This window comes from Spermophilus citellus (genome assembly GCF_964194105.1).
Source record: "Spermophilus citellus genome assembly, chromosome: 9".
Classification (NCBI taxonomy): domain Eukaryota; kingdom Metazoa; phylum Chordata; class Mammalia; order Rodentia; family Sciuridae; genus Spermophilus; species Spermophilus citellus.
Window position 1 is genome coordinate 6,904,966 of NC_138191.1, and position 12,470 is coordinate 6,917,435.

At 46.9% G+C, this 12,470-nt stretch overlaps 1 protein-coding gene across 1 annotated transcript in view; it reads right to left on the bottom strand.

Moving 5' to 3' along the window:
• The window catches only part of ARHGEF2 (Rho/Rac guanine nucleotide exchange factor 2), a 47,606-nt gene extending 45,439 nt beyond the window's left edge, over positions 1-2,167 (bottom strand). The window contains exon 1 of the mRNA XM_081305831.1: positions 2,061-2,167. The gene's annotated coding sequence lies outside the window, so the exon portion shown is untranslated. The remainder of the gene's footprint in view (positions 1-2,060) is intronic.
• Between the last annotated feature and the right edge of the window lie 10,303 nt (positions 2,168-12,470).

Below are 12,470 nucleotides of genomic sequence, written 5' to 3' on the forward strand. Positions count from 1 at the left end.
GAAATAAGAGACAGGAGGATTACATAAACAAATTTAAAAGTATTGGTGATCTTGAGATAGGTGTTTGATCTATTGGGGATTCATTTTAAATAGTATATTTAAAAAGACAAAGGGAAAAATACAACAGGAAATATTAGCCACTTGGACAAACTGGAGAGCACATTTAAGGACATCAGAATTTTTTAAAGTTTAAGCATCTTAGTGGCCAAACAAAATAAAGTTGGAGCAAGACTTGGCACATGAACAGTCTGTAGCCCCAGGCCTGAGCTCAGTGAAGACCCAAGCTTTTAGTCTGTGGGCTCTGATCTGCACTACAGCAAATCCGAAGAGAGAGACAAAGAATATTAAGGGTGGCTGGGGATGTAGCTCAGTTGGTACAGTGCTTACCTCCCATGCGCAAGGCCCTGGGTTCTATCCCCAGCACTACCACCACCAAAAAAAAAAAAAAAAAAAATTAAGGATAAGCTTAAAGATGCAATCGAGAATAGGAATTGGAGCAGAAAAGCATAATAGAACGGCATCTTAACAAGGTTTTTGTTTGTAGGGCTGGGAGTACAGCTCAGTTGGTAGAGTGCTTACCTCCCATGCGCAAGGCCCTGGGTTCTATCCCCAGCACCAAAAAAAAAAAAAAAAAAGGTTTTTGTTTGTGTTTTGGGGCAGTACAGGGGGTTGAACCCCAAGGTTTGGGGTATGCTAGGCAAGCAGTCTACCACTGAGTCACATTCCCAGCCTTTTAATTAATTTATTTTCTCTCTCTTTTGAGACAGAGTCTTGCTAAGTTGCTCAGGCTGGCCTCAAACTTGAGATCCTTCCCTCAGCCGCCAGAGTTGCTGGATTACAGGTGTGCATCACCTGCCCAACTGCACATTTTTTAAATTTAATAATTACAAGCTTAAAAGATAGTTTTATTGGCCAGGCATGGTGGCATACCTCTGTGGTTCCAGCTACTCAGGAGGCTGAGACAGGAGCATGGCTTGAACCCAGGAATTCTAGATCAGTCTAGGTAACAAAGGAAAACTTTGTCTCAAAAAGAAAAGAGAAAGGGCTGGGGTAGTAGCTCAGTGGTAGAGCACTTGTTTAGTATGTGTGAGGTGCTGGGTTCAATTCTTGGCACCACATGTAAATAAATAAAGGTCCATTGACAACTAAAAAATTTTTAAAGAGAGAGAGAGATAGAGAGAAAGAAGAAAAATGAAGGATATAGGAGTCATTTGACTCCAAAATCCTGTTCTTTCTACAATATCTCTGAAATGGGGCAGCAGATTGGGTGGGGCATGCAGAGATTCAGATGGCTAAAAAGCTGCTGATGGGTTAAGAAGATTCTTGCTAGTTCTCAGACAGGCTGTACACAGCCTCTTTTTCTCAGTCTTTCTTCCAAGTCATATGCACCCCAAAAATGAATCCAGGATTGGAAAGCCTGGCCAGTCAAGGGATGCGCTCAGGGATGTATTCAGGGACTCTCACCTAGCAGAACCAGTGGTGTCTCCAAAGCTCTTTTGTATCCACAGTGGTCCTTAGATCCTAGTTGGAGACACTAACCCTGAGTTATGTTCCCTTAAGCCAGAAGGCTGGGCAATGTTTATATCCTTTCTCATTCGGTACTCATGGCTATCTTGTTAGAGAACTTTTATATCTTTCAGGGTACTAGATGCCTAGTTTCATCCCACAAATAACAAGTCCAGTTTCAACCATGGGAATTGGGGCCCAGAGAAAGAAGTGGTTATAACAGCTAGGGAAACAGGGCCCTTTTAAGAAGAGAGGAACAGAAATATCCACATTAACACAGAGACACAGAAAGGGAGAAACAGAGAGTCTTAGAGAAAGCAACAGAGGCGGGACGCTAAGAGTCAGGGCCAGAGTATACAGACCCAGAGAAGCAGACAGAGGGGTACAGATGACAGATTCAGTTTGGTCAGATAAAGTCAGAGCAATGCTTGGACCCAGAGAGACCCAGCAGCTGGCAGAACAGAAGAGGCACAGAGTGGTGACTGGACAGGCCAGGGACATAGGAGGGGCGGAAAGCAAGACAAGAGCCTCAGTGGCGATTTGTCTGTCCATACCAGGTGGGAGGATTGGCCACTCTGCTGCTGTGATCCCAAAACAGTGTCCAGTTCTTCTTGGCTCTGTAGTAAGGGGGCTTCCTGGGGGCCTCGGCATTCCGAAGCCTGCAGTCTGCTCCTGAAACACACATTGCCACCACTGCCCTCTGTAGTCAGTGACCAGTGATGGGCACCAGGGAGGAAAACTGCCTCGGTCCAGCCCTGTTGCTTGCCCCCCAGCCCAGCCCTTCCTGTTGGCATAGGTGCAGCCCAGACTCAGGCTAGCTGTTCCTTTGGGGGCTCTGCTTTGGCAGAACTGCAGAGCTAGATGCAGGCAAGGGTGGCCCCTGCTGGCCAAAGCGCAGTACTGCACTCTAAAGAAAACCTGTCAATGTTGGAGGGGGGAGGGGAAGGGCAAGCTGGAATCGCACTTCTCTGGTTTCTGATGCCAACCTTTCCCCTTATTCAGCTAAATAGTGTGCTCAGGGCTCCCTTCCCTCTGCACCCAACATGCCATATTAATGTCTGATCATAAAAGATGGCTGACACCGTGAACCCCTGAAATGCAGCTGGCACCACATATGGGGTCCCCAGGGCATTTCTGCTTTCAACTCTGCTCATAGGAAGGTGCCCTGAGGTTTTCAGGCATTGCTTGTCACCTGAATTCCCACCCGCACCAGTTCAGGAACAAGACCCAGCATGCTCTCTGCCCACTCAGCCCACAGCCAGCTGCGCCCAGGAGCTAGAGAAGGGGGTCCACTCACCAGAGCTAAGGGAGCTTGTCCAAGGGGACCACCGCCAAAGCAGAGGGACAGTGCACCTCCATGGCTAGCAGGCCCCCACGATGACCACTCACACTGAACTCTTCATGCGGACCCCCAGGGCCTTCTCTTTCTGACTTCCTCTGTCTTTGGGGAAGTGGTCAGGGATTTTCCAGGGGAGGGGGAAGAGTTGGGTCCCTCTCCCCCAGTTCAAGCACATGCAGAACTCTGAGCAAGAGCAGCTGCTCCCCCCTGCAGCACTGAGCTGAAAATCAGCCTGAGACACCGTGGGTCTGCCTCAGCCTGGAATCAGCAGGACTGGAAATGGAACAAGCCCAGTGCCCCAACCCGGAGCCCACTTCTCTCAAGAAACATCCTAAATGGAACTGGAGACTCTCATGCCAAATGAAATAAGCCAGTCCCCCCAAAATGATATGTGGATGCTAACATACAACAAGCGGGGGCGCGGGAGGGAAGAACAGAACGTCATTGGATTAGACAAAGGGGAATGAAGGGAAGGGAGGGGGCATGGGAACAGGAGAGACAGTAGAATGAAATCAGGCATAACTCTCCTATGTTCATATGTGGGTACACCACCAGTGTAACCCACAAATCCACAGCGTGTACAACCACTAGCATGAGAAGTTATACTCCATGTATGATATGTCAAAACACAATCTACTGTCATGAATATCTAAAAAAAACCCCAATATATATATTTTTAAATCCTAAAGTTCTTTGGGCCTTAGTTTCCTCATCTGTAAAATGAGGGGATTGGGTCATTTGATTTCCGAGTTCCTTTCAGCTCTGACACTATTGTTTGGTTCTAGGAAACCCAAAGTGGGACCCAAGTGTCTTGATCCTCCCCCCACCTCTGTTCCCACACTAACCTGCTCCTGAGAACAGGTAGGAAGGAGGAGCCAGAGCCACTGGGGAAAGTACCCTTTTGGAAGACAAGCTCCATCCTCCCCAGGCTCACAGTTGAGCTCTGATTATCCAGGGAGGAGACTAGAGGCCCAGCGAAGGTCATTCCTCAGGGATAGTTGTCTCTCTGGGAGATCTTTGGGGGGCGGGTAAGGACACAGAATCTTTCTTCTCAACCACTTTCTTCAAGGCGCAGGGTGTGGAGGAGGCAGGGAGGAGGGCTTCATGCTTACCTGCTCAGGGGGTCCTGGAACTCCCTGCCGGGCTCCCAGCTATGTCTTTTGAAGGGGTCATAGGTGTGGCTATGGGCACGGAAAGCCCCCGACCTTCGGAGGGGTACAGCATGGAAATCATTCCCTGCCTTTTTTTGTTCTTCCTTTTCCTCCTCATTTTCTTTCTCCTCTTCCTTTAGCTGCTCTCTGGATTCCACTGCGGACAGGCAACGGCGAGTGCGGCCTCGGGGCACTGTGTCTCCACCTGCGAGGAACTCCTCTGGGACAGCTCTGTTCATGGGCAGCACACACAAGCCAGTCTGTGCCAAGAAGAGAAGGGAGAACAGAGTTCTAGAACTTGGGAACTGGAAGGGGGTCACAGTCAGCCAGGCTTCAGGCAACCTAGTCACCCTCACTTTATGGAGGCACAAATTGGAGAATGGCTTGCTCCGAGTCAAGCCACCTACAGAGTCAGGTCTCGGGGTTTTCTGGCTCCCAGTCCAGTGTGTGTGTGTGTGTGTGTGTGTGTTTTGTTTTTGCTTTTAAAACTGGGATTGAGCTCAGGGATACTCTACTATTGAAATATACTCCCAACCCTCTATATTTTTTAATTTTGAGACAAGGTCTCTGAGTTGTCCAGATTGACTTTGAACTTGTGAACCTCCTGCCTCAGCCTCTCAAGTTGCTAGGATTACAGGTGTGTGTGTCCCACCATGCCTGGTTCAATGTTCTCTCTTTCTTTTTAGTACTAGACCCCAGGGATGCTTTACCACTGAGCTATTTCCCCAATCCTTTTATTTTTTATTTTGAGACTCAGTCTCACTAAGTTACTTAGGGCCTTGCTAAATTGCTTAGGCTGGCCTTGAACTTGCAATCCTCCTTTCAGACTCCCAAATCGCTGGGATTACAGATCAATGATCTTTCTAGTACATAAGATCCTGTTTGAGCTGGGTGTCATGACACATGCCTATAATGGTGTATCGGAAGGCTGAGGCAGGAGGATCCCAAGTTTCAGGTCAGCAACATGAAGTATCAAAAAGGCTGGGGAGTGGCTGGGGTTTTAGCTCAGTGGTAGAACACTTGCCTAGCACATGTGAAACACTGAGTTTGATCTTCAGCACCACATAAAATATAAATAAAGGTATTGTGTCCTTCTACATCTTAAAAAAGGCCTAAAAGCCAAATGTTTTCTCTGATTATGAATGCTGACCTATGATGGTGGGGGACATGGGAAGAATGGAGGAACTTTGGATTGGGCAAAGGAAGGGTAGGGAGGGGTAATGGGGGTAGGAAAGATAGTGGAATGAGATGTACATCATTACCCTAGGTACATGTATGATTGCATGAATGGTGTGACTCTACACCATGTACAACCAGAGAATTGAAATGTTGGGCTCCATTTGTATAGAATGAATTGAAATGCATTCTGCTGTCATGTACAACTAAATAGAGCAAATAAAAATAATAAAAAAAAATAGAAAAAAGAAAAGGGCTGGGGAGGTAGCGTAGAGGTAGAGTATCCCTGGGTTCAGATCCCAGTCTCTCTCTCTCTCTTTCTCTCTCTCTCTCTCTCTCTCACACACACACACACACACACACACACATGCACACGCAGACACACACAAAGACTTTGGGTTATCAAAGGAGTGAGCACATGTTACCAGTTGAGAGAATCAAAAGGGAAATAGAAGTAAGCAGACAGTTTTTGAGCTGTGCCTAGAGGGACAGAGGGGTTAGAATGTGGCCAAGGGGGGTGGGGAGAGGATCCTGCACTGATAAAGTAATAGGGAAAACAGGTTCATAAGTGAAAGAATTATGATTTCTTCCTTCTAAGACCCTGATCATGTGAGGAGTAAGACCTGTCCCCGTGTCACAGAGAGAAGGGCTCCAAGCATCAGCTACATCACCCTCATCTCCTAGCCTCTCTCCCAATCCCAAAGGAGCATTGTTTTCACCATCCAAACATCCTGGCTGGTACCAGGGCTCACCTTGGAGTGTCTCAGAGGAAGGACACTCAGATGCTCTTGAGTTGAAAATAAGTCCCACTCCAGAAAGAAATACCAAATTCCAGAGTACCAAGGTGGTGGGGGGCAGAAGGGAAGTACCAGGTACTGGCCCTTCTGTTGGAAGGCGTCTCCCAGGCACCCGTTCTCCCGGGACCACCCCTAGCTACTAAGATGTTGAAGTGCACAGAAGGACCAGGACGTCGTGGGTCAGAACTTTCTTCCCAGGCCTTCTCTAAGTGGTCATAACCACCCCAGGAAAAGTCCAGGTTATGGGAAGGTGGTCCTTCAATCTGCTTCCCCCTCCTGGCTGCAATCTGTCCACTGCTCCCACTGCACCCGGGAGTGGGAGGGAGACAGGGGCTCAGTCTCTGCAGGGGGCATTCTGCTCCCCTGTGTGTGGTGGAAAGAGAGAAAGGAGAGGCTGAGGAGACTGGCCTGGGCCCTGGGCCCCACATGCTGTCCTATCTGGGAGCGGTGTTGGGGGATTCCTCAGCCAGTCCCCCGCTGAGATCCTCTCCCTTCTCCTTTATGCACCTGGCTCTGTGCCATCAGGAGTTCTGGGTGTAATCCGGATGGTCAGATCTGCAGGGTGCAGGATGGAGCCTGAGGACTAGGGCACAGTCCCCGACAACCAGCAGTCTCTGAGATGCAATCTAGGGGCAAAGCAGCACTTTGAGAAGCACGGGTGGGGAGAAGAGTAGGCATGGGAAATGTGCACTAGGAAAAGAGGAACACGGGCCAGAAAGAGGGCAGAAATGGAAAGGAACCAGGAGGATCTTGGGTGCTCTGATATCCAGTGACTTCCCAGAAGCAGAGAGTCAGCTTGAGCTGCAGTATGCAGCCTCTACCTCCCATCTGTACTTGCAGGATTGACTTTGGCAAGATGAATGAAATGTAGTGAAGGAACTGGATGTGGAGGCACACACCTGTGATAGGCCTGGGAGTCTGAGGCAGGAGGGTCATGAGTTCAAAGCCCACCTCAGCAATTTAGGGAGGCCCTAAGCAATTTAGCAAGACCCTGACTCAAAATAAAAAATAAAAAGAGCTGGGGATGTGGGTCAGTGGTGAAGCTCCCCTGAGTTCAATTTCTGGTATCTTCTTCTTCTGGAAAATGTGTTGCTAGAGGAAGAAGGGAAAGTACCCTGCAACCCCAGCCCTGCTGACAGACACTGCTGATCCCCATCCCCCAGTGCTGGAGATCAAACCCAGGGTCTGGGGCATACTAGAAAGTTCTCTACCACTGAGCTACACCCCCTCCCGCCTCCACCCCTGCTGCTAGTCTTGAGATATATATATTTTTTTTTTTTTTTTTGATGAGGGGGAACTGGGACCACTGAGCCACATCCCCAGCCCTATTTTGTATTTATTTAGAGACAGAGTCTCACTGAGTTGCTTAGCGCCTCGCTTTCACTGAGACTGGCTTTGAACTCAGAATCCTCCTGCCTCAGCCTCCCAAGCCTCTGGGATTACAGACATGCACCACTGCGCCCTCTCAGCTTGAGATCTTTGTGTACCTCCTATCTTCTTCCAGAGCGTATCAACTGGAATCCAACCCTTTTCTCAAAGATCCACCCTTTCCCCCAGCATTTGATTCATCTCTCTGCCGTCTGTGAAAATGAATCTGTTGGACGGCTTTCCTCTCTCAGCCTCATTTAATTTCTCAAGAGTTTTTCCTGCTTTCTAACCTTTACCTCCTCCCAGGCTAACACACCAATAATTTTTATTCTTTTCTTCAAAGAGATGAGGCTTGGCAAGTTTTCCTTAACGACCTCCCAGAGATTTCCCTCCTCTGCTTTCTGAAATTCAAACGGAGGCTGCCATCCATCATTGGGTCTTTTCCCTGCCTCTCCATCCATCAGGTCTCTCCCCACCTTCCACTTTCCCAAGCCTCCAGAGCTCAGGAAATGGTGCAAGGGAGTGGCCAGGACTGAGTCTCATAGAACGGCTTTTTTTAGCTTCTGTATGAGATCACATCTTGTCTCATCACTGTTTCCGCTGAGCAGAGAGATAGGAGATTCTGAAATAGTTCTGGGATCAGACGCTTGAGTTGGGGAGTTGGGGGGGCAGGAAGGGGCTTATTTTCCTGTCTCCCTACCATCACCGACCATCAGTATCTCTGGTCCCCTCCTGAGAGTGTATGATCTTCACTGATTGCACTAGTCATCAATATCTTTTTGCACACTCTACTGGGTAATACAATGAAAACTTATAATATTGCAATGGAAAGAGACATCTATTGTTTAAAAACTTTGAGAGCATAATTTCTTTAGGGTATAATAATGGCTTTAAAGTCCGTTTGTTTTGCCAGGTGTGGTGGTACATGCCAGTAATCCCAGTGACTTGGGAGGCTGAAGGAGGAGGATTGCAAGTTTAAGGGCAGTCTCAGCAACTTAGGGAGATCCTGTCTCAAAATTAAAAATAAAAGGGCTTGAGATATGTTCAGTGGTAGAGCACTCCTGGGTTCAATCTCCAGTACCAAGAAAAAGGAAAAAAAAAAAGGGTCTGTTAGTTTTACAAGTTCTGCTGCTTTCATAATCGTAAGCCACATGACCTTGGGAACTTGCTTAGTTTTTTTTTTTTTTTTTTTTTTGGTACTGGGAATTGAACCCAGGGGTGCTCAACCTGTGAGCTACATACCCACCCCTTTTGATATTTTATTTAAAGACCGTCTTGCTAAGTTGCTTAAGGCCCTGCGAAATTGCTTAGGGCCTTTCTAAGTTGCTGAGACTGGCTTTGAACTCGATCCTCCTGCTTCAGCCTTCCAAGTTGCTGGGACTACAGGTGTGTGCCACTGTGCCCCCTTTGCTTAGCTTTTTGAGCCTCAGAATCATGTATGAGACTATAAACAGAGAATAATAATAAGGTTATTACCTTGTAAGGTTGTTGATAGATTTGATGATAATTTGTGCAATGCAACTAATATTATGCTATTAATAATATACTATTGTTGTTACTTAGAGATAGAGAGAAGGCAAAGCATGTTGAAATAGGGAGCTAGAGAGAACAATTTAAGACAGAGAAGAAATAGGCAGCATATGATGGTGATCTACTGTTTTATCTTGAGAGAGGGGTGGGGAGAAAATAACCCACAGTGACACACTGCAGTGGGGACTAGTTACAAACAGCATCTAATGGATAAGTGTGCACAGCAGCAACCATGGCAAGAAGAGCAATAGCTTTTCTGTCCTTTGAGACCCTGATGAACCAACCCTCCAAAGAGAAGGGAGGGACAGAATAACTTCAGGTAATTTAGAGCAGAAGTTGGCAAACTACAGCCTGTGAGCCAGACCTGTCTTTTTTTTTTTTTTTTTTTTTTTTTGCTGTTCTGGGGATTGAACCCAGGGGCCCTCTACCACGGAGCTTCATCTTCGGCTTTCCCTCCTCCCACCCACCAGACAGGGTCTTGCTAAGTTGCCCAGGCTGGCCTTGAACTTGCAATCTTGCCTCAGCCTCCCAAGTGGCTGGAACAATAGGAGTATATCAGCATGCCTGGCTGTTTGCTATCTTTTTTTAAAGAGTTGAGAAAAAAAAATAACAGAAATGAATACTTTGAGACACATACAAACTATAAGAAATTCAAATTCCAGCACCCATAAAGAAAGTTTTTCCCCCTGACACAGCCATGCTCATTCTTTCATGTATTGTCTCTGGCTATTTTTGCATTAAGATAGATAGCAAAGCTGATAGTTGTGACAGAGACCATATGGCCCACAAAGCCTAAAGTATTTTTTTTTCAGGGTATTTACAGAAAGTTTGCAGATTCCTGATAGAGAGCAACTGGGTTTCAAAATCTCAGGAAGGACCAAAGAGACCAAAGAGGGACATTCAGGTTCACAGCATACCAACTAGTCATTCTGAAAAACTTTAGGGGAGGAGGGGACATGAGGACCTCAACATATCCATTTCCTAAATATCCTCTGGAGCCCACAGGGAAAGAGGTTTAACCCATGAGTGTCCACATCCAGCCCGTGTGGTCATTACAACCATTGCTTGAAATAGACATTATTCTTCCTATTTTATAAGGAGTCCCCTGAGCTTAAGTTGCTAGCTCAAGACCACACTGCTGGACTGCAGGATTGGAGGTGGAGAAGAGCTTTCAAAGCTGATCCAGCACACTGAGTTCTTCTTCTTCTTTTATATATATATATATATTTGTGATGGACCTTTATTTTATTTATTTATATGTGGTGCTGAGAATCGAACCCAGAGCCTCACACATGCTAGGCACGTGCTCTGCCACTGAGCCACAACCGCAGCCCCCCACCACACACACACTGAGTTCTTTTCTGAAACCAGAAAATAAGCTCCCAAAGAAAGCAAGTGACTAGCTTGGAAATAAATCAAGCTGATATTGTCATTCACTTCTCAAGCCACCTCCTTGACCCCAGCCAAAGAAAGGCAGCAGGCTTCCAAAAGAAATTAGCTGGGGGTACCAAAGAAGTTAAATTTGCCCTTTCTGTCCCTTCTCTTATCTTAGCAATGTGATGAGGTGATGGGGTGGGCAGGGCTCTGGTTTTGTTTGCTGCCAGCAAACACTAGGGGTAAGAACTGCCAATAGCAACCAAACACAGGGGACTGGTGGTCTGGGGTCAATGCTGGCTGCCACTTTGGAAGCCTGGGAGGCTTCCTGCATGTGACTTCAGGCTCCTAAATCTCCCCATGGGGCAATAAAGGAGAAGACCTGAAAGAACCAGATAATAAAGACTGGGAAGGAAGGGAGAGGCCAGATGACATTGTCTACTGGCTTCTCCTCCAGATCCCCTGGCCTGGGGGCACAGGGTCACAGAAAACCCTTTGATGGTTCAAAATTTAACCTACCCTTTCTTTTCCCAGGAAAACCATTAATCCCACAGCACCCCACAAAGAGGGCTAGAGCAGAGCTTCTTTAAGCCCTAGGTGAAGAAGGCCCATTGTCAGCAGTCCCTTCCTCCTCCACCCTGGACCCCCATCCATGGCAGCCTTCCTTGGTTGAGCAGTGGTGTCTTGGAAATGTTCTCTTTCTCTGACTTTCCCATCAACTGCCAGAGAACGGTTCAGTCTCCAAAAGGAAAGGCAAGGGATGTGGAGACTTGGTTCATTCACACACTACTGCAGCATGAACTGCCAGGCACTGAGACCCAGAAAGATCTACACATGAATACAGAGGTCGGGCAGGGGCTAGTATGGGCAAGAGCCATCTACCCAGATCAGCTTCCGAGCTGACTCTTTTTTGTTTTATTTTTTTTTGTAGATTGTAGATGGTTACAATACCTTTATTTTATTTATTAATTTTTTTATGTGGTGCTAAGAATTGAACTCAGTGCCTCACACATGCTAGGCAAGTGCTCTCCCACTGAGCCCTAGCCCCAGCCCTCTGGTTGACTCTTGATAGTACCCTCCTACATCCAGGGCCCATAGGGTAGAGCTATGGACTTTATTATTAGTAAATTCTAGAAGTTCAAGCTGGAAAGACACTCGGGTCTAATCTAACCACAGGCCTTCTACTATGTCAGCAAACAGGCATCTCAAACACTTCAGTCACCACCGTCTCTATGATATACTAGGTGCATGAGTCAGTTGGGAATCTGACTGCTTTGTATTGTTGTTGGGTTTTCATTTTTGCATTACTGGGGATTGAACCCAGGGTTTTCCAGCATGCTCTACCACCGAGCTATATCCCCAGCCCTTTTTCTTTTTCTTTTTTATTTTGAGACAAGATCTCACTAAATTGCCCAAGCTGGCCTTGAACTCGTGATCCTCCTGCCTCGACCTCCATAAGTAGTTAGGATTACAGGTGTGTGCCACTATGCCAGGATGTTTTTGTTTTTAATTGATTCAAAAATTGAATTTAGGGACACTTATCCTCTTTCTTTCTCCTGGGCCTGTGGCTGTATGCTTATTCTACCAGGGCCTTAAGACCCAGACTAGTCCATGATATATGGGGGACAGGGAAGAAAAGGGCTAAGACCAGCCAGTCCTCTTCTACCTCCTGCTGGTTTCCTGGCATGCACTTTGAGAGCTGTGCCAGAAGGGTGGGGCACTAGAGGGTCTGAGATTCAGAGGGACACACCTGAGAAGACTTGGCCCTCTGACGCAGGGAATTAACCTGTCAGATCCCGGGAAACAGCTGAAGAAAGTCAGTGGAACAGGGAACCCCTAATTTGGATGAGATAATCTGGAATCTGGAAGCCCCTAGCTCTCAGGTATGAGTTAGTGGCCCTTTCAATCTCACAATTAACCCTCCATCATAAAAGGAACGATGTTAGGCACAAGAAGAAGGGGACCCTGGGTGAACTGGAATATTGAGGTTTCAAGATTCCAGAGCCATTCTCAGTGTCCATATCTCCCAAGTAAGAAAAAGAGACCAAAAGACACTCTAATGGACTGATGTCAGATGAACTTGAGTCCGAACCTCAGTTCTACAGTTTACCTCTTAATTGACATGAGTTAGTTATTTAACTTGTCTAAGCCTTTTATTAATATAGGGATTGGGTATGCCAACCCCATAGGATTAAACAGATTAAAAAACATATATATATGAATTTAGCA